General features: G+C 35.7%; 1 protein-coding gene across 4 annotated transcripts in view; it reads left to right on the top strand.

Moving 5' to 3' along the window:
- The window catches only part of Il1rapl1 (interleukin 1 receptor accessory protein like 1), a 1800273-nt gene that overhangs the window by 160307 nt on the left and 1616975 nt on the right, over positions 1 to 22991 (top strand). For 2 of the 4 annotated variants that reach the window (XM_060376664.1, XM_060376667.1), the window contains one exon: positions 22064 to 22180. The exons of the other annotated variants lie outside the window; for them this stretch is intronic. The gene's annotated coding sequence lies outside the window, so the exon portion shown is untranslated. The remainder of the gene's footprint in view (positions 1 to 22063; positions 22181 to 22991) is intronic. 4 annotated transcript variants of the gene reach the window in all.

The raw sequence follows: 22991 nt of genomic DNA on the forward strand, positions 1-22991 counted from the left end.
AAGTGTTTCTCTGCCATTTGATATTCCTCTGTTGAGAATTCTCTGTTTAGCTCTGTATCTCATTTTCTAGTTGGATTACTTGGTTTGTTGTTTTTTAACTTCTTGAGTTCTTTACATATTCTAGATATTAGCCCTCTGTCAGATATAGGGTTGGTGAAGATCCTTTTCTCAACAGTTTCCTGGGATTTTGTTTCGATGATAGTGTCTTTTGTTTCACAGAAGCTTCTCAGTTTCATGAGGTTCCATTATTGATTGTTGATCTTAGAGCCTGTGCTTTTGGTGTTCTGTTCAGAAAGTTGTCTCCTGTGCTAATGAGGTCAAGGATCTTTGCCAGATTGTGTTTTCCTAAACAACCACTCCATACTTCCTTCTGCTTTAGGAGCATGAGACTGCTTCTTGAGATTCTTTTACTGCAGTAATTGCCATTGTGGCATGTGGTAATTTTTATAAACACTTGACTATCCAGAGGTATTTCCTTTAAGGAGCAGTATTTTGATTCCACATATTTCTCTTTGTCTTTGTTGGTGAGTTTTGGGCTGTACATTTTTCAAATTCTGATTCAAGTCCAGCATGGTCTTCATATATATAGCTCCTAGATTTTTGTAAGTAAAAATTGTATTCATTCATTACACATAAGAAAATAACATAGAATTAAAAACAATGGAAAATATTTAAATATTTTTCACAAATTACTTTAGAAGAGTACTGTAATACAATAGCACAGATGAGAAAACCTTTAATTGGTACTTTAAACTTTAGAAAACTTGTAATATATGTGACAGATATGTGAAAGTAAGAAACTCCAATACATCAAGAAACCTTTGGCTGTTTCGAGTAATCATTTCCATGATAGTTCTAACAAAAGCAGTATGTATGTTTAGAGAACGGATTTCTCACTTAGCCACTGTTAATAAAAAGTAAGAATGCTTTCAACTTCATGTTAAAATACATTGAATTTCAATAAATTAAAAATATCTCTCCCATTCCTTGTTAGGATAAATATGATAATCAGGGGCAAACTATTAATTTGAAAGCACCTGGTATAATAGTGTTATAATAAACATATATTTCTTCTAACTATGTGTTATGGTTTTCTATCCAAAAATAAAAAACGTAGTTTCACACATTCAAAGTTCTGTGTTTGTATGTTCTGTTTTATAAGGCATTCTGAAAGGAAGTCTAGAGCATTCTTTAGGTAAATAAATATTATTATAACTAGCTTTATAATTATTTAAAAATTTCCAGAATCCCTTTTTTTTACTTCCCATCATTATCATTAGCATTTTTTGGATTCTCTTTCACTCAAATTTCTGCATGATTTAGAGACACTTAGTAATAACTGGTGGAAGCCACAACGCCTGTTCTAATATCACAAGTAGGGGAATGAGGTAAAAGAAATATATTGAATACCCTGCAATAATTTCTTATTAAACTCTGTGTTCATGAAATAATTGGCAACTATTTAGTGAAAAGCATTCTAGTATCAAATATTTCACAATACAATTTTCACATATTGTTTAATCCGTGGTTGTAATTGAGTGATAGCTGTTTTATTCCTTTCACTAATATGACAAATTGTATTAATTATATATTTGTTCTTCAGAAAATTATATAATTTATTACAGCAGTCATTTTCTTCCATCCATTTTTCTACTTTAAACATTGATATTTTTATTTATTTATTTGTTTGTTAGTTGGTTGTTTGGTTTATTATAATTTATTCAATTTATATGCTGGCTGTAGCCCCCTTCCTCATCTCCTCCCAATTCCACCCAGCCTCCCTGTTCTCCATCTATGCCCCTTCTGCCAACTGATTCTGTCTGACCCTAGCCTATCAGGTCTCAACAGGTCTGGCTACATCATCTTCCTCTGTGGCCTGGCAAGGCTGCATGCCCCAGGGGTAGGTGATCAAATAGCAGTCCACTGAGTTCATATCAGAAACAGCCCCTGATTCTCTTACTAGGGACCCACTTGGAAACTGAGCAGCCTATGGGTTTTTTTTTGAGCAGGGGGTCGAGGTCCTTTCCATGCATCAAAGGAGATTTTGAGACTCATAGCCAAACTTTGGGCAGAGTGCAGGAAACCATGTGGAAGAAGAGGGAGACAGAAAGACCTGGAGGGGACAGGAACTCACAAGGAGACCAACAGAACCAAAAAGCCTGGGCCCAGGCAGGCCTAAAGAGACTGATTCTCCAATCAAGGAGTATTTTCATTCTTTCTATTTAAAATTTTATCATGTTTCTTTTTTCAGAATAGTATCAATTGTATATTTGTACAATCACTCAGTTACTTCTTTGAGACAGACTCTTCAGGTATCTGAGACTGAGACACAAAGGTAAATTCAACAAAAGATCCCTTCTCTAATGGCACTTTTGTCTGAATGGGAATGTAGAACATACAAAGTTAAAATTTAATGATGAAGCCAAAATAAAAATTTCTAAGTTCACATTAAATATGGTTATGTAGAGGAGAGTAGTTAGACAATGTCTTTTATGAAGTCTTAAGTAACCCTAAACCTGAAATAAAAATGAGCCCAAAAAGTAGATACAAGGAAGACACACACGGACTACACTGGAAGAGAAAGTTTTCATGTTTAGATAAGAGTAAAACGATTGTGTGACAGTAACACAGCTGGCAAATGTAAGCACAGGTCAAGACTAGAATAGTGAAATATTCATAGGCCAGTTCATGTTGGGCACTGGCAGTAAGGTACATTTTGATATAATTGCAATAGATTCATTAGAGAATTACAGCTCTAATGGTGCAATGATTTTTTATTGAAATATGCCAGTGCGGTTAATTTTTGAAAATGTTTTGTAGCAAAGCAGAGTTGGTATTGTGAAGTGTGTTGGGGAATTATTACAATTTTCTCAAATTGACCTATGATTGTGAGATTTTAATTAGAGAAAATTGATAAATTTAAGATAATTTTAGTGACAGAGGCAATGTGGCAATCTGGTAGTTCTGTTTATAGTTCAATAGAATTGCACTGATTATATTTGATAAATCTAACAACAGTTATCCTGACAAATTTGAATTGAGCTAAAATATTAAGTATTGAATAAAATCTCAAGCCATGAAAAAAATACTATAAACAAAAGCAGCACAATTAACTTTAAAAATTTAAATTTCTTCATGAATCCCCTTTAAAATTTGCATAAGTTTCAATTAGGTTTATTAGTGTCGCTGAATCGAAGAAAAGATTCAGTAAAAGGATTCTTACATCAGAGGAAGAAGAAAATAGGAAACAACCTAGAAACCTGCTACAGAGGGCCTCTGAAAGCCAGAAGAAGAAATCAGGAAACAAACTAGGAACTTACCACAGAGGGCCTCTGAAAGCCTCTGCCCTGCAGACTATCAAAGCAGATGCAGAGCCTGATGGCCAACTGTTGGGCAGAGTGAATGGAATTTTGTGTAGGAAGTGGGAAATAGTGGGAGCTGGAGAGGACAGGGTCTCCACAAGGAGAGCAACAGAACAAGAAAATTTGAACACAGGGAAGTTCCCAGAGACTCATACTCCAACCAAGGACTATTCATGGAGATGACCTGGAGCCCCTGCACAGATGTAGCCCATGTCAGGTCGGTGTCCAGGTGGGTTACCTAGTAATGGGAAGAGAGACTGCCTCTGACATAATCTGATTGGCCTGCTCTTTGATCACCTCTCCCTGAGGGGGGAGCAGTCCTACCAGGCCACAGAAGATGACAATGCAGCCACTTTTGACAAGAACTGATAGACTAAGATCAGAAAGGAGAGGAGAACCTCCCCTATCAGTGGACTTGGGGAGGGGCATGAGTGAAGAAATGGGAGGGAGGTTGGGATCTGGAGGGGAGGAGGGAGAGGCTTATGGGGGGATACAAAATTAATAAAGTGTAATTAATAAAAAAAAAGATTCTTCCACCCTCTGGAAAAAAGTAAATTTTTATTTTAATGAATCATACATTTTTAAAAGATATCATTTTATACAAAAATTGCAAAGAAAGCATCAATATAGACCTGGTAATTAGGCAATATAATAATCACTATGATACAAATATGAATGATATACATTATCACCACCCAAGATTTGACATTCCAATAATCTAGCCAATATATTCATAACATAAATATTCCATAGTAATGGGGATTGGGACTGTCTCTGGCAGAAATTGATTGGCCTGCTCTTTGATCGCCTCCTCCTGAGGGAGGAGCAGCTTTACCAGGCCACAGAGGAAGACAATGCAGCCACTCCTGATGAGACCTGATAGACTAGGATCAGAGGGGAGAGGAGGAGGACTTCCCTTATCAGTGGACTGGGAGAGGGACATGAGTATGGAAAACTGAAGGTAGGATTGGGAAGGGAGGAGGGAAGGAGGTACAGGGGGATACAAAGTGAAGAAACTGTAATTAATAAAAATGAAAATAATTTAATAATAATAAATATTCTAACTTATCTCAAAGAACAGAGGTATTTGTTTATCAAATACTACTCAAGGACCTTTTATAAACATACCTCTCAAAATAACATTTTTATTTTACAATCTGATTCATACAGACCTACTATTAATTCTGTGCTTGCGACTACTGCCTTATTGGTAGTCACTCCTCAATCCAAGCAAAAACGATTACTTTCTTTCTATTTATATTTTCACTAACAAATATAGGCTAGATTGCTCTCCCTTTCCTCTGGTCTTTCATCGGATATGTCACCTTTTAAAACTCACTAGAATGAAGACAATTTTTATAGGGGTACCTTTTACAGGATATGTTTGTATGCATATAAATACATATGTCTGTATTTTCTTTCAACTTGTTACAGACAACATAATCTAATGAAACAAGTGATAATTTTATGTCTGTTAGTATCTGTACATACTATAGCTATTATGTGATTACCAAATGAATGAATACTCCAGAAATGTCTCTTAAAACATTAGAAGGAGCACCTCAAGCTTATAAAATATAGTTATGTGGTATACATAGACCAGATATCATGCCTCTTACTAATTTTCTTAACTACTATAATTCAATGGGACCAAATCTTGAACATATATTTTGGTGGCAATGTTACTAAGAAGAAACATTAGCATCATTATGAAAAATCACAACCAAAATGATGTTAAAACAGTATACTAATTCATTTTTAGTCCAAAATCACAGAGAAGGCTCATTAAAAAAAGAGTAATATGAGATTTTTGGTTAAAAATGAATTATTTAAAGGTCCTTCCTTCTCTCCTTTAACAAATTTTCTTTTTATTTGTTTATTTATTTTTAATTTTATTTTTCTTTTTAGTTACATTTTGTAACTCTGTGTCCCAGCTGTATCCCGCTCCCTCATTCCCTACCCAACCCAACATACCCTCCCTGGTCTCTTCCCTGCCCCTTTCCACGTCTACTGATAGGGGAGGACCTCCTCCCCTTTCATTTGACCCTGTTTTACCAGGTATCTTCAGGGCTGGCTGCAAAGTCCTCCTCTGTGGCCTAACAGGACTGCTCCTCCCCTGGGGGGGGGGGAGGTCAAAGAGCCTGCCCTTGAGATCCTGTTAGAAATAGTCCTTGTTCCCCTTACTTTGGAAAACTACTTGGTTACTGAGCTACCACGGGCCACATCTGAGCAAAAGTTCTAGGTTATATCCATAGATGGTCCTTGGTTGAGTGTCAGTCTCAGAAAAGACCCTGTGCCCGGATATATTTGGTCCTTGTAGAGCTCCTATCCTTTCCATATCATACTAACTCCCCTTCTTTCATATGATTCCCTGCACTCTGCCGAGGGTTTGCTTATGAGTCTTAGTGTCTGCTTTAAAACACTGCTAGTTAGAGTCTTTTAGATGCCTTTTGCGGTAGACTCCTGTCATACATTCAATGCACATCCCATTTGTCTTTCTAAATGAGGATTGATCATCATCGCCCTTGTCCACTTTCTTGATTATCTTCTTTTGGTGTGTAGATTTCATTATGTTTATCATATCTTGTAGGTCTCTATAAGTGAGTATATACCATGTTTGTCTTTCTCCTTCTGGGATACTTCACTCAGAATGATCTTTTCTAGATCCCACCATTTGCCTGCAAATTTCATGATTTCCTCCTTTTTGATTGCTGAGTAGTATTCCATTGTGTAAAAATACCATAATTTCTGTATCCATTCCTCTGTTGATGGACATCTGGGTTGCTTCCAAGTTCTGGCTATTACAAATAAAGCTGCAACAAACATGGTTGAACAAATGTCCTTGTTATGTACTTGAGCAAATTTTGGGTATATACCTAGGAGTGGATAGCGGGGTCTTGAGGTAGCACTACTCCTAATTGTCTGAGAAAGTGTCATATTGACTTCCCAAGTGGTTGTACCAGTTTACATTCCCACCAGCAATGGAGGAGGGTTCCCCTTTCACCACAACCTCTCCAGCATGTGTTGTCACTTGAGTTTTTCATCTTGGCCATTCTGATGGGTGTAAGGTGAAATCTCAGGGTTGTTTTGATTTGCATTTCCCTAATGGCTAATGAGGTTGAGCATTTCTTTAAGTGTTTCTCTGCCATTTGATGTTCCTCTTTCAAGAATTCTCTGTTTAGCTCCGTTCCCCATTTTTTAATTGGATTACTTGGTTTGTTGCTTTTCTGCTTCTTTAGTTCTTTATATATACTGGATATTAGCCCTCTGTCAGATGAAGGGTTGGTGAAAATTCTTTCCCAATCTGTAGGCAGGAGCTTGACAAATTTTCAATGACATATATCAGTGAAGAGAGAATGTGGTGCTGTGGATAAGAATTTTGTATCACATTGACTTTAATGAGATGCATGTGCAAGCCTTATGTCCTCCTGATCCTGCTCTCACCGGGTCTGATCTGCACACTTATTTCTCTCCTAACATGTTCCCTTTCTTCAACCTCTTTCTCTGTATATTCTATTTCTCCTTCTGGGTGAGATTTAAGCAACCTCTCTTGGCTCCTCCTTGTTACTTATTTTCTTCAGGTCTGTGAATTGTAGTATGGTTAACCTGTACTTTACGGCTGAAGTCTAAATGTAAGTAATACAACATGTGTCTTTCTGGGTTTGGGTTACCTTATTCTGGATGATATTTCTAGTTCCGTCCATTTGCTTGCAAATTTCATGATTTTCTTGTTCTTAATAGCTGAGTAATATTCCACTGTGTAAATGTACCACAGTTTATTTACACATTCTTTGGTTGAGTGACATCTGGGTTGTTTCTAGTTTCTGGCTTTTAAAAATAAAGCTGCTATAAACAAAGTTGAGTAAGTGTTCTTGTGGTATGGTGGAAGATCTTTTGGGTATATGCTTGGAGTGGTATAACCGGGTTTTGAGGTGAAACCGTGGGCTGCGGCAGCTCTTTGACAAGTTGGAGACCTAAGACAAGCTAGGTTCCTGGAAGGATAATGGAGTGATTCTAGCTGAGACTCCAAGTAGCACGGATCATGGAGACTGAAGAGGCCACCCTTTAACTTGACAGATTCCTGGGAACACCAACATTATCACAAAAACTCTACACAAAATTTACCTTGTCTACAGGAGGTGCAGGGATAAAAATAGAGCAGAGATTGTGAGACCGTCCAACCAATGCCTGGCCCAAATTTAGACCTATCCTGTGGAAGAGAGACAGCCCTTAGCACTGTTAATGATACTCTGCTATGCTTGCAGATACGAGCCTAGCATAGCTGTCCTCTGAGAGGCTTCACACAGCAGCAGTTTGAAACAGATATTGAGACTCAGCCAAACATTAGGGAGTCTTGTGGAAGTTTGTGTGTGAGGAGGAGGAATGAAAGGACCTGGTGGGGACAGTTGCTCCCCAGAAAGACCAACCAAGCCAACTAACAAGGAACCCGGGGGTGTGGGGTTTGCTGAGACTGTAACACCAAACTAAGGACCATGCATAGACTGGTCCTAAACTCCTCCGCCTCCCTTCCAAACAGACGTAGCTGTTGGGTAGCTTAGCTTGGTCTTCATGTGGGTCTCCTAGAAAGGGCAGTGGGAGTTATCTCTGGCATGGATTCTGTTGTTTGGTTATGCTCACTTCCCCCTGGTGGGACTTCTGCAACAGGCCACAAAGAAAGAGGATACACTCAATCCTGTTGCAACTTGATGTACTGGGGTGGTTTACAGGGATCCTTTTCTGAGGAGGGGAAGGAGATACGAGAAAGAGAGAGGGAAAGTGCGACCTGGAGGGGAAGAGGGTGGGGTTTACAATCGAGATGTAAAGTGAAAAATTAAATTAATTCATTAGCTAAAAGAAAAAAATGAGATGCATGTAACCAAATGTGTTAGCGCAGTTGGCAGATGTCTTTTCTTTTTCTTCAAAGCATCAAAGGTTTGCCTAAGGTCTCAGTGAATATTTGAAGTAGAGTTGATATTTAGGACTTGGGGAGAGTTGTTGTCAAGCAAACTCATTGATTCATGGAGCATATCATCTTCCTGTCTGTTTCAATAAGAGTTGAATTTTTCAGTAACATGAATGAACTAGAGCAAATTGTTGTAGATTTATTCACATTTACAAAATAAGTGCAAATGTAATAACTATGAAGCAATAGTAGCTTTCCATTGGATTTTTATATCTAGATGAAACCTAGGATTTCCAAATATCCATATTTAGTTATAAGACATTACTTTCTAGAGGAAAAAGATTTAGTTGTATCCTTAAACCAACATCCTTAATGTGGACTTAAAGCAAGACTGAAAAGTAAAAGCAGACACTAAGACTCATAGCCAATCCCTCGACAGAGTGCAGGGAATCATATGAAAGAAGGGGAGTTAGTATGATATGGAAAGGATAGGAGCTCTACAAGGACCAAATATATCCGGGCACAGGGTCTTTTCTGAGACTGACACTCAACCAAGGACCATCTATGGATATAACCTAGAACTTCTGCTTGGATGTGGCCCGTGGTAGCTCAGTAACCAAGTAGTTTTCCAAAGTAAGGGGAACAAGGACTATTTCTAACAGGATCTCAAGGGCAGGCTCTTTGACCTCCCCCCCAGGGGAGGAGCAGTCCTGCTAGGCCACAGAGGAGGACTTTGCAGCCAGCCCTGAAGATACCTGATAAAACAGGGTCAAATGAAAAGGGAGGAGGTCTTCCCCTATCAGTGGACTTGGAAAGGGGCAGGGTGGAGACCAGGGAGGGAGTGTGGGGTTGGGGAGGGAATGAGGGAGCAGGATACAGCTGGGACACAGAGTTAACAAAATGTAACTAAAAAGAAAAATAAAATTTAAAAATAAATAAATAAAAGTCGTTCTCAAAAATAAGAATAATTTTAATTGTCTTCCATGTACAGTGAACACTATTAGCTGTTGTCAAGCATATGATTATATTACATAAACCCCATCTTTGAGGAAATTTAAATTATCTGAGATGATTTAAAATATCTGTGAATGAACTTGACAATATGTAAGTACCAAATACTCTAATAAAATTATTCACAACCTTTGGACAAAAAACCCTCTTACACAGGGTTCACATATCAAGAATTTCCATTAAGATACACAATACCAGGAAAATTGCAGTTAGTAAATAGCAAAGTAAAAGTAAAAAACAATTTTATGTTTGGAGGGGGAATCACAGCACGAGGAACTGTATTAAGGTATAACAGCATTAGGAAGACAATACAGCCAGTCTGATGAGACCTGATAGGTCAGGGTTAGATGAAAGGGGAAGAAGACTGGGGGAGGGGCATGGGAGGAGAAGAGGAAGGGAGGGTGATGTTGGAAAGTGATGAGGGAAGAGGTTACAGCTGGGATACAAAGTGAATACATTTTAATAAATAAGAAAAAAGAGGGTTGAGAACCACTGATCTGATATGATTAAAGATATTTAGGAAGCATATCTAGAAAAAAATTCTAAATGTTTCATATATAACAATACACCTTGTCATCATTAGAAAGTGGAAATACGTTTTGTTGTTGAAATTTTGAACACAGAGAGGTTCATGAAAAAACGAAAACAAATGAGTTTAAAGTGAGCAAGAATTTAATCCCAAAATTTGTATGCCTAATGATCCACACAATCAGTCCTCTGCTACCATAGTAACTGTAAGAAGAGACTCTACAAGGACAGCAGGAACTTGCTTAAGTTTAAATGAAAGAAATACTGAAGATGAACAGATAAGGAATGTAGTGGTTTTGTTGGGGTGTATGGATTTAGAGGTATGTTTGTGAGGAGAGAGAAGGAAGTGAAAGTGCTTCAAGCACAAGCTAGAAATCTATGTATGTGTGGGTGGAAGAACTAGTACCTAATCCTATCTAGGTGATTTTCTACAAAGCGATAGTAGATATTAAAGAAGAATGCAAACTGTTTCACTTTTATGTGCAGCTAGTTTTGAAGCTTCTCAAAATTTAAAACTTAAATGATTTTTTTGGTTGAAGTTTTTCATAACTTGTAATGCATTCTACAGAAACACTTATACTTCACTGTTTTCATACTATAGTGGTGTGTTTTCTGAGGTAATGACATTAGTACATCAGTCTAGCCTCAAACTTGCTATGTATATGAGATTAGCTAACTTTGAAATTTTGCTTTTCTTGACTCTTCTCAATTATTGATATCAAAGACATGTGCCACAACACTTGGCTCGTTGTTTGTAAAACTGAAATACAAAATAGAGTGATGAAACAGATGGTCCTGTTAAAATTTAATGGATTATAAAACCATTCCTAAAATCATGAATATGGGAGAGGGACTGGTAGGAATGACTCACAATGAGATTGGTAAGGATGGAAAGGTGATTTGAGATGATAGAAGGTCAGGTAGCAATAAAAAGACAGTCTATACATATATGATATTGTCAAAAATGAAAATTAATTCCTAAAATTACTTTCAGAATTAGAACTTTTGAGATATATTGAATTTTATCATGAAGTATTTAAAAACTTTGAAAGTCATTAATTTTGATACCAAGAAGTGTTTCTCAGTTTATATGAACTGATACATATGATTCAATCAGAAATATTTGTAATATGATTTTAATTACAGAAACTGGGAGCAAAAATTTCCAGAAACAGAATATGCAGAATTGATTAGGTGCTAGTCTGAGTTTATGGGACACAGTAGTAAACCAAACAGAAAAGCAGATCAATCAAGAAGATTCTTGGATAGAATCAGAAAATAACATTCTAGAGAAGAAATAATATGCATACATACTAAGAATAGTGACTGTGTTATATAATGAGAAATAAATAACTTATAAAACAAACAAAAAAGAAAATCTGATGAGTTTGTGGTTAGTAATAGAGGCTAAATATGTAAAATCTACACATTACTGAGAAGTTTGAAATGAAGACTTGAAATAGCTAAAATAACCAAGATGGATAACAAAAATATAATCTTTTGGGTTGATTGTTAGGATACACTTTGAAATGAAGAAAAATAGTTGTAAAAGTTTCAGCAGAAAAGTGATATGATATCACATTTTAAATGGATCACTATCATGTTGAGAAATGTAATGGAAGAGAATGGAAGAAGTGCAGCATGATAAAAGCAGAGAGACCCAAGAACTAGATTTTGACTAATCCATGGAAGAGATGACAGTGATGCAGTGTTTGGTGTCATATACCCGAAGGGTTGTGAAGTTATGTGATTCAAGATTTGTTTTGAAAGTAGTGCCCACATGATCTACATATTGAATAGAAAACATAAGAAAAGGTTTCTGCAGAATAATGCCATGATTTGGCCAAATAATGGTAAACAAGGAATTTCCATTTTAATTGCAATGAGAGTTACACATGGAAAGATTTAGAAAGAAAATGTTTGTGATTTCTATTAGATTGCAAAGAGAATATGTGAGCTAAAATTTGCATGTATAAGATCAATTCTGAAAAGGTAGTCTACACTGAAGCTATTAACTGTAAACCCTCATCATAGATAAAAAGAATTTAAAACTTTGAACATGGATGACATAGTCCAATGAGGGGTGAAAGATGAAGAAGACAAAATTTCTCAGGAATTCTTCAATACTATGAGGTCATATAGAAAGCTGGATGGAAAAAAAATGTCAAAACTAAAAGAATTAATTAAAATTGTATCTTTGTAATTGTTCACTAAAAAAAAGAAAGAAATCTAGATGGATTTTTAACATGCTGACAATTTGATTATTAGGTAAGGTGATTGTGACTTTCAAGGAAAGAGAAGCATATCACTGTATAAGCATATTATTTTTCTATGAATATATAGCACTCAAACTTCAGTTAAGTTGTTTACATGAGAAGTCCTTACTACCATCCTTAAAATATAAAAAAGCTTGACCATTAAACATCAGTAAATTTTCTTTTACTTATCCAAAAACTGAAATTTCTGGAACAAATTTCCTTCACTATGCCCAAAGAAACAAATTGCGATATTTCCTTACTTGAGGCTGCAGCCTCTAAATGCCTGTAAAGAAAATTTAACTATAAGTTCTCAAGAATTGCTTTAGGAAAAATGTGATCTACAAAGGATGAATACATTTTTTTTTGTACAGTTTAATAATATCCCATAGTATGTATGTATCACATTTTCATTTAATTTTGAGGGTGACATCCGTAAGGGACAACCTCTTAGATTTTTTTATCCTGGAGTCCTACTAGGCTCCCACCTAGAATACTGGAGAAAATCTAGAGGAAGCTACTCACTGCCTTTCCTTATGACTGCACTGATTATTGGTGAATAATGTAGAGGATACTTTCACTTAATATGTGGTTCTATACTGACAAGATATTCAGCCGTCCATTCACTTTCACTCTTGCTGAATCACTGAATGGCTACGCAGACCAAAGCATGGTGCCAAACAGTGCAAGAAATTCATCATAAACAATCATTTTGTTTTTTTGTTTGTTTGTTTGTTTTTGTTTTTTACTTTTAGCAAGTACAGAAACAAAGATCAGTGCAGTAATAATTCTTTAAATCCTGTACAAGGAAATTTTGTATGTTATGTTTCATTGAGATTGGGGAACCATCCCATATTCTTGAGAAGAATAATCTCTTTAACCCAGTAAAACCATGTTTTATTTCCAGGGGCGAGTGATTAAAGAGCAGTCAACTGAGTTCATGGAGACTGAGCTGCCAATTGGCCACATCTGAGTGGGGGATCTAAGTCCTCTCCATGCGTGGTCATCCATTGGTGCATCAGTCTGTGCAGGACACCTTGAGCTCATATCCTTTAGCTTTGTTGGTCTCCTATCACGTCTATGTTGCTCTGTTCTCACCCTTCTCTTCCTCCATAAGATCTCCTGAGCTCAGCTAAAAGTTTAACCTTGAGTCTCAGCATCTGCTTCAATTCCTGCTCTGAACATAGTTGTACAAATGTCTTTGTTAAAGTTGGGGCATCTTTAGGCTATATGCCCAAGAGTGGTATAACAGGATCTTGATGTTCCTTGGTTGGAATATCAATCTCAGAAAAGACCCCAGGGCCCAGATTTCTTGGTTCTGTTGCTCTCCTTGTAGAGCTCCTGTCCCTTCCAGGTCTGTTTATCTCCCCCTTCTTTCATAAGATTCCCTGCACTCTGCTCAAAGTTTGGCTATGAGTCTCAGCATCTGCTTTGATACTCTGCTGGGTAGTCTTTCAGCAGCCCTCTGTGGTAGGCTCCTGTCCTGTTCCCCGTTTTCATCTTTTTCTGATGTCTACCCCATTTGCCTTTCTGAATGAGGACTGATCATCTTATCCAGGGTCCTCCTTGTTGCTTACCTTCTTTAGGTATACAGATTTTAGTATGTTTATTCTATATTATAGGTCTACTATCCACTCATAAGTGAGTATGTACCATATGTGTATTTCTGCTTCTGGGATACCTCACTCAGGATGATCTTTTCTAGTTCCCACCATTTGCCTGCAAATTTCATGATTTCCTTGTTTTTAATTGCTGAGTAGTATTCCATTGTGTAAATGAACCACAATTTCTGTATACGTTTCTCAACTGAGACATCTGGGTTGTTTCCAGATTCTGGTTATTACAAATAAAATGCTACAAACATGACTGAGAAAATGTCATTTTTTTGTATACTTGAACATATTTTGGATATATCTCTAGGAGTGGCATAGCTAGATCTTGAGGAAGCACTATTCCTAATTAAGAAAGCTGCTAATTGTCTGAGAAAGCTGCTATGAACATGGTTGAGCAAATGTCCTTGCAGAGCATTTCTTTAGGTGCTAAACTAATTCTCATCATTGTCTCTAGTATGTTTCTAATGTTACTTGTAGGACAAAATAAGAACTCCATCCGAAATATAACTACCATATTAATTTTCATACCAATAGATAATAAAAGCAACTTTCTGTATTATCAGGGTATAGGAAAACTTATGTTATAAAACCTAGTAGTATTTTATCACTTTATAATATTTTGAATAGAATAATATAACTTTATTGCTTAATTCTTTGTGTTTTTATAATTAAATGCCAGCACAGAAAAAAATTATCTGAATATTTCTTTTTATTATCATCTATTATCCAAAGAGATTGAAGAGACTGAAATAGTTATATAGTTATATATATATATATATATATATAAACATATATATATATTTATACACATATAAAATGTGCCTAATAATTACTGGCCATTTAATTAAATAAGGGTCTGAAATTTTTTTGTATTAAAAAAAGAACTTTTGGTAATACCATAAATTTTGATGCACATCACTTGACTCTGAAAAAATTTTTTAATATGTCTGTTTTTCCCCTGTGAGAGTGAAAGGAGCTATAATACCAAAATACTATAGGTGTTTGATTCTTTATTATGGCAGCCCAGGGCACAAAATATTGGATCTAGAATTTTCCAAAAAAAAACATGTTTCTTTTCAAATCATGTAATTGTGGAGAGTTATGAGTCAGAAGCATACTTTTCACAAATGCATACATGATAATTGGCCTAATTAATACCTAAGGATCTAGAGGGGATTTAACATATAAAACATATGTAGAAGGAAGACAGTCAGTCACATGAAAAATAGGATACATATTACAAAAATGAGAGATGTCAGTGAGTGTTTCAAGTTCTGAATGTTCCCTAGAAATTCCTACTGACATGAAGAGGAATCCAAGAGACTAAATAACACACACAGCTAGAAATGCCAATATCATTTTAATAGACACATCTTGTAAAAGTGAATCTCGGTGAGTTTTCAGAGCTTTCAGAACCCTTTTATAACACATTTTTAAAGTAGGTCATTGTTATCATTTATGCATAATTTTATTACTTTAGTGTTGTGTTCTTATGATAATCTTACAAGTGCTTCACTAGGAATACACTGAAGTCCTTAGTCCTTGGTTTTATATTCATTTCTGTTTTCCTGAGAAGTCTTAAATTTCAGCTTTCAATTAACAACCTTAAAAGCTTTCCTTCCTTTCCAGTATACACAACACATTATCTATTTTTTCTTAGATCCCAAATGTATTCCTGGATAAATTGCATTTTTCTGAAAATTAAGGTAGTACTAAATTTGTGTGTGTGCAGAAAATACAAACCACAGCTTCAGGATGAATGCAGATTTAAGACTGCTTCCCTACAAAGATCCCCTACTGAGATTAGCTAACTGGTCTCCTTAAATGGGATACAATAAAATAAAACACTCTGAGTTTCCCAGTCAGGTGCATCTTCATTAGAACCCATGGCCCACCCAGAACAAACTTTTCTGTATATGTGACTGCCATTTGTTTATTTCCTGTTTTCCTAGTCAGGTAAATACCAATGTTATGCAAGTCATCGCAAAGGGATTCCTACAATTAAGTAGCATTCTCTTTGAAAAAAATAATAACAATTCAAAAAGCAAAATACAGAAATGGTAGAGAAAAAATATAATTCATTATGTACGTTAGTAAATGTTTTTGACACATAATACAGTTATAGTCAACTGGGATATAACAGTGAACAAATTAAATATATAAGTTAAAGTATGCATTATGTATGCTCATATATTTCTTTTTTACTTGGTAGATTTTATTTTCTTTATATCTTTTGTTATTATTAATATGTTTCACCTATTCATTATTATTGGTAAGTTAAAATAACTATTCCAGTTCAATTCACATGAATGGTACATGAAGTTAAAATATTTATGTGACCATTTTCTTACAGGATTTACTACATCATCATTTTCTTCTTTTGTTATGGAATATAAAACTGCATGTTTATGTACATGAAATATGTTAATTCATTTGAATTACAACTAAACTATAAATGGGAAATGACCAATCCCTGTGAACTTTCTTTTTTTTTTTTTTTTTTTCCCTGTGAACTTTCTAAATTGCAGCTTTATTATGTAGTTGTTTCTGAAATCTTCTTACTATGGGAAATCTGAAGCAAGATTTTAAATAAAGTGTAACTTTCCTTCAAAACTCACATAATATGTACAAGCTTTACAAATGGCTTTTAGGTTTACTTGAAGCAGTTTTGTGGCAAAGTAAACTGTGATAGATACTTGCAAATAAATAAAAAATAAAAAAGTGAAGAAACATGGGACTAGGTTACTGTACAAATCAAATTTACTTTTATATATTTCAATCAATTAAAATTTTAGAGTTGTCTAAGAACTAAGAATGTTCCAGAAAATAAATGGTGAGAATTTTTTCTTCCATGCTTGGATGCAGAAAAAGTGGACAAATCCCTATCTGTATTTCATAAAGATCACCCAAACTTTTCTTTGCTTATGCAATGACACTGTGTTGAACCACGATTTCTCACAGAGGTGTATGTTTATAAAAACTTGGAAAGTATTATAATGGCTTTAAATGTAGGCGTTGAATTACATTGAATTGTAACTAATATAAATGCATCCAGTTAATGCGAACATTCAGGCCTTTGCTTTGTTTTATCAAATATAACATAAATTTGTTAATATTTAATGCATAGTATTTTTATCAATTTAAAATATCATGAAAGTGAAGTAAGTGCATTCTAACTCATAGTGAGTACTTAATGTCAAATAATTTTTTATTTATTTGATTGTTTATGAGCACCTACTTATTATTTAAGATAATACACAGAATATTTCGTTATTCAAGTCCAGCATGTAGTTACTACTAAGCAATATAAACTTGAAGTAAGGAAAACAAAATAAATAGGGATGAGAAGACTATAGTCTTAAAAATGTAAGCATTAGATTTCTTTTTTACATGAGTATTGTAAATTGTCCTTAAAAATATAAATGTGTTAGTGTATGAAATCTATTTATAATGTTGATTATGGAGAAATCCTCTTATTGACAGTCTATATTAAACGTATCAATTATCATTTTGAGGAAAGAAACACAGGGTAAATTAGTTTTTGCAGTTTATTACTCTCTGAATAATAGAAAGGCATTACATCTTGTTGTCAAATGGAGCAGATTATAGGCTAGTACAACATTCAAGTATTCCTCCAATGAATAGTCCAGCTCATGTTAGAATTGAGTAGGGAATAAAATGAAGAATATTCTTCTCAGGAAGGTAAAGAAGAAATAGTATCTGAGGTAAATGTTTTAAGTAACAATATTATTGAGTGAATTTAATCATACTTTCTCCACTACAGAATGAACACATGGTAGTGGAATAATATGAAGAACAAGACATTCTTTTTTAATATTTTAAATGTTATTTTTATATATTTATTTATTTAAATTTATTCACTTTGTATTGCCGGTGTAAGCCTTCCCTCATTTTCTCCCAGTCCCACCCACCCTCCATCTCCCCCTATGTCCTATCCTTAGTCTCTGATAGGGGAAGACGTCCTCCCCTTCTGACCATAGCTTACCAGGTCTCATCAATGCTGGCTGCATCATCTTCCTCTGTGGCCAGCATCTCTCTAGCCAAGAACAAGACATTCATTTTTAAAAGGATTTTTAATTAATTTTTATTTTATTTATTAATTACAGTTTATTCACTTTCTTTCCCAGGTACAGTCCCTTCCCTCATTCCCTTCCAATCCCACCCCCTCTCCTTCATTTCCTCTTATGCTTCATTCCAAGTCCACTGATAGGGGAGGTCCTCTTCCCCTTCCATCTGACCCTAGACATTCTTTAGGAAAATTTTAATTAATACTTTTGCACATCTGAAAGTTACTTGTTATTTTTCTTTTTTCCAAATCCCTCAAAAGTACTCATTTCTAATAAAAAGCAACATGACATGCAACTTTAAACTTGATCTTTATGAAGAGTTCAGAAAAAAACAGAATTGGATTTTCTTGTTTAATTTGAACAGCTGCCAGTATCTGTGTCTAAGATAACTAACTTGCTCACATATATTTCTGATGGTTTCTATTATAAGATAATCAAGGAGTATCATCCTGTCAACATAAGTACCATTGTTGAAATTAAGAACACTGTGAACAACGCAACTGTGATTACAGACAGTCACTGCTATACGTGTTTCCTGAATTGGTAGAAGTAACAGAATTTAGTGGCATATTTTCCATGAAATTATAATGTTTTCTTCAACCATTTGCAGTTTTTATTTTTAATATTTTTATTTATTCTTTAAAACATTTACACATTTATAAAATAAATCTTGATTATATCCTCATTCCACTACATATTCCAAGTATCCCCAAGAACACCCAAATACACACCATTCCCAACTTCATGTTCTGTTTTATTTTTTGTACAATTCTTAAATTACTATTTCTAACAAGCACACAAAATAGTTTGTTTTATTATGACATTTTCATATATACTATGTTTTTATTTATCCTTCCTGCCCACTCCTCTACCCTGTCCTTATTACTTTCTTTTTTTTTTTTTTTTTTCTGGTTTCCTTTTATTTTTTTTTTATTTTTTTTTCAATGCAGTTTATTCAGGAACCTTGAACAATCCTCGGACCCCGGGGAAAGCCAGCCCACAGCTTAAATAGCCTCTGGGTAGCCAACCCAGGCGTGCCACGGGGGCAATGCAGATAGGTCCACATACATGGAAGCAAGCCAGATCCTCAGCCTTAGCCAAATGTGGAATTGTTCGTGATAGAGAGCACTCACCATCGGGAAGGTGGAAGGCGGAAACCAGCTCCATCTTTAAGGCATAGCATTCCGCAGCTCTCTACAGTTCCCCCTTTTTGTTTTAGACGCATCAGGCAAGAGTAGAGGTCTGATCTCTGATATTAGAAATAAAGTGGGACTTTGTACAGATGTTCATTTAGGTGTCATCCACCCAAAGAGCATCAGACCCGTCCGATACCTTTTTCTCAGAGGCGGGACCTGGGGCATCAACCCGCATGCAATCAGACATGCTCTTCTCTGGGTCCAAAGCGGCTGACCCTGAGTGCAGTGCTTAGCCTCACATCCTGAGCGTATCATTTTAGCTTTTTATGGTATCCAACCATGCTTGGGGAGAATGTCCTGCTTCAATGGCTGTAAAGGCCTGAATGATCATGGCTGCATCACCCTTATTACTTTCTTGATGGTCATCTTCCTTCCCAATACTCAACCCCTTTCTGCTTTCATATCACATGAATTCTATTACCAATTTTCCCTCCTAATATCACTTATTTTCATCTCATGGTTCATTAATTTCATCTTCACCCCCCTTCTCTCTCTCTCTCTCTCTCTCTCTCTCTCTCTCTATCTATCTATCTCTCTCCCTCTCCCTCTCCCTCTCTCTGACACACACAGGACTTCAGGTGGTGGAGTCTAAGATCCATAAAACGAGAAAAATCCTGAGTTTCTCTTTTATTTTCCTGCAAATACAATAGTTTCATTTTTTCCATGAGTGACTGAAAATAACAAAGTTCAGAGAGAAAGTGAATCTGGGAATAAAACCCTGGTTTTGAAACCAGAGGTGTAGAACAAGGCACATAGAAACTAATTTTACTAAACAAACAAACAAACAAACAAACAAAAACATCCCCACTTGGGCCCACATTGTATCTCAGCCTTCGCTTCATATCTACCTCTTTAACTTTTGTGCTGTCTAGTTTTATGTCAACTTGACACAAGCTGGAGTTATCTGAAAGGGAGGAACATCAATAGCGAAAATGCCTCCATAATATCTGTCTGAAAGGCATTTTCTTAATTAGTGATTGATGGGAAGACATTTAAGCCTATTGTGGTTGGGGCAACTCCTGGCCTGGTGGTTCTTGGCTTCTTTAAGAAAGCTGGCTGAGTAATTCTGGTAGAGCAAGCCAGTCATCAACAATTTTCAATTGCCTCTGCATAAATTCTGTTCTGCTCAGGAAGTTGTCTCCTATGCCAATGAATTCAAGGATCTTTCCCAATTTTTCTTCTAACAGGTTTAATGTGTCTGGTTTTATGGTGAGGTCTTTGATCCACTTAGACTTTGCATTTGTGCAGGGTGATAAATATGGATCAATTTGCATTTTTCTGCTTGTACACATCCAGTTAGACCAGCACCATTTGTTGAAGATGCTATCTTTTTTCCATTGTATTGTTTTGGCTTCTTTGTCAAAAATCAGTATCCGTAGGTGTGTGGGTTTATTTCTGGGTCTTCTATTTGCTTATACTGATCAACCATTCTATTTCTATGCCATTACCATGCAGTTTTTATTACTGTTGCTCTAACGTAGAGCTTGAGATCAGTATGGAGCTACCTTCAGAAGATCTTTTATTGTATGGGATTGTTTTAGCAATTCTGTTTTTATTTCTTTTTCCATATGAAACTAAGAATTGTTCTTTCAAGTTCAGTAAAGAACTGTGTTGGTATTTTGGGGGGAATTGCATTGAATCTGCAGATGGATTTGGTAGCATGGCCATTTTCACTAAGTTAATCCTACCAACCCATGAGCATGGAAGATCTTTCCATCTTCTGATATCTTCTTCAATTTCTCAGGTTGTTCACATGCTTGGTTAGAATCACACCAAGGTACTTTATGTTATTTGTGGCTACTGTAAAGGGTGTTGCTTCCCTAATTTATTACTCAGCCCTTTTGTCAGAAGGGCTACTGATTTTTTTTTTTTTGAGTTAGTTTTGTATCTAGCTACTTTGCTGGAGGCATTTATCAGCTGAAGGAGTTCTCTGGTAGAATTTTTGAGGTGATTCATGTATACTATTATATCGTCTTAGAATAGTGATACTTTGACTTCTTCCTTTCCAATTTGTATTCCCTTTATCTCCATCAGGTGTCTTCTTACTCTAGCTAGATTTTCACATACTATGTTGAAGAGATATGGAGACAGTGGGCAGGCTCAGCTTGTCCCTGATTTCAGTGGAATTGATTTAAATTTCTCTCCATTTATTTTGATGTTGGCTATAGGCTTGCTGTATATTGCTTTACTATGTTTGGGTTTGTGCCTTGTGTCACTGATCTCTCTAAGACTTTAAACACAAATGAGTGTTGGATTTTGTCAAATGTTTTTTGTTTATTTTTGGCAGCGGAGATTAACATGTGGTTTTTCTCCTTCAGTTTGTTTATATGCTAAATTACATTGATGGATTTCTGTATATTGAACCACTCCTGCATGCCCGGGATTAAGTCTACTTGGTCATGGTGGATGATACCTTTTATGTGTTTTTTGATTCGGTTTGCCTTTGTTTTATTGAGTATTTTTGTGTCAATGTTCATTGGAGAGAAAGGTCTGAAATTCTCCCTTTTGGGGGTCTTTGTGTTTTAGGTATCATGGTGACTGTTGCTCCATAAAATGAGGTTGCTAATGTTCTTTCTGTTTCTATATTGTGGAATAGTTTGAAGAGTATTGGCATTATCTCTTCTTTGAAGGTCTCGTAGATATCTCTGCTGAAACCATCAGGGCCTGGGCTTTTTTGGAAGGGAGACTTTTGATGACATCTTCTATTTCCTTGGGGGATATAAGACTGTTTAATCTATTACTTGAGCTTTGTTTAGAGGGTAAATTGAATCTATCAAGAAAATTGTCCATTTCATTTACATTTTCAAATATTGTGGTATATAGGCTTTTGAAGTAAGATCTAATGATTCTTTGAATTTCTTCAGTGTCTGTCATTTTGTCCCCCTTTTAATTTCTGATTTTGCTGATTTGGACAGTTTCTCTTTGCCTTTTAGTTTGGCTAAGGGTTTGTCTATCTTGTCGATTTTCTCAAAGAACCAGCTCTTGGTTTCATTGATTCTTTGAATTGTTTTATTTTTTCTAATTGATGGATTTCAGCCCTGAGTTTGATTATTTCCAGCTGTCTACTCCTCTTAGGTGTGTCTGCTTCTTCTTTTTTTTTTTTCTAGGTCTTTCAGGTGAGCCACCAAGTTGCTTTTGTGAGAAGTCTCAAACCTCTTTCTGAAGGCACTTATTGTTATGAACTTTCCTCTTCTCACTGCTTTCAGTGTGTCCATTAAATTTTGGTAAGTTATGCCTTTATATTCATTGAATTTTAGGAAGTCTCTAATTTCTTTTTTATTTCTTCCCTGAATCAGCTGTCGATGAGTAGAAAGTTGTTTAGTTTCCATGGATGTGTGAGCTTTTTCTTATTTCTGTTGTTTTTATGGTCTAGTTTTGTGCTATGGTGGTCTCGTAGGATATAAGGGATTATTTCACTCTTCTTCTGTCTCCTGAGGCTTGCTTTGTGACTGACAATATGGTCAATTTTAGAGAAGGTTCTGTGGGATGCTCAGAAGATAGGATGTTCTTTTGAGTTTGAGTGAAATGTTCTGGAGACATCTATTAGGTTCATTTGATTCACAACCTCTGTAAGTGTCATTATTTCCCTATTTAGCTTTTGTCTTGATGATCTGTCCCTTGGTGAGAGTGGAACATTGAAGTCTCCCACTATTAATGTGTTGGGATCTATTTGTGAGTTGAGCTTTAATAATGTTTCATTTACAAATGCAGGTGCTGTTGAATTTGGGACATAGATGTTCAGGATTGTGATGTCCTCTTGGTGGATTTTTCCTTTGATGAGAATGAAGTGCCCCTCCTCATCTTTTCTGGTTAATTTTGGTTGAAAGTCTATGTTATTAGATATTAGGATAGTTACTCCAGCTTTTTTCTGTGTCCATTTACTTGAATAACCTTTGTCCAGCCTTTTATATTTTGTGTGTTATTTCACCTGTTTGCCTCATTCTTGTATATGATTTTGATTTTTGTTAACTAAAGGTTTATTTGTTTGTAATCCAAGTATTTATTGCATGTTAATAATTTGTTATGCAATGTGAC

The sequence above is a fragment of the Meriones unguiculatus genome (assembly GCF_030254825.1).
Source record: "Meriones unguiculatus strain TT.TT164.6M chromosome X unlocalized genomic scaffold, Bangor_MerUng_6.1 ChrX_unordered_Scaffold_30, whole genome shotgun sequence".
NCBI lineage: Eukaryota > Metazoa > Chordata > Mammalia > Rodentia > Muridae > Meriones > Meriones unguiculatus.